Source organism: Apis dorsata, unplaced genomic scaffold, assembly GCF_000469605.1.
Source record: "Apis dorsata unplaced genomic scaffold, Apis dorsata 1.3 scaffold_741, whole genome shotgun sequence".
Taxonomy (NCBI): Eukaryota; Metazoa; Arthropoda; class Insecta; order Hymenoptera; family Apidae; genus Apis; species Apis dorsata.
The window spans coordinates 401,151-401,371 of NW_006263902.1; positions in this window are offsets into that span (position 1 = coordinate 401,151).

A 221-nucleotide genomic window follows, 5' to 3' on the forward strand; every position below is an offset into this window, starting at 1 on the left:
AAAATATAAAAATTCTAATTTATTTATTAAAATTATAACTTATTTATTAAGTTATAAGCTTTACTTAGGTAAAGTGAGATAGAAATAAAGCAAGACAATGATGAAATTAAATTATTTCTCTTTACTTCATATTCATTTTACACGAATTTCAATTTAATAAATTTATAGAACAAATATATTCATATTTTATATATATATATATATATATATATATTATATAA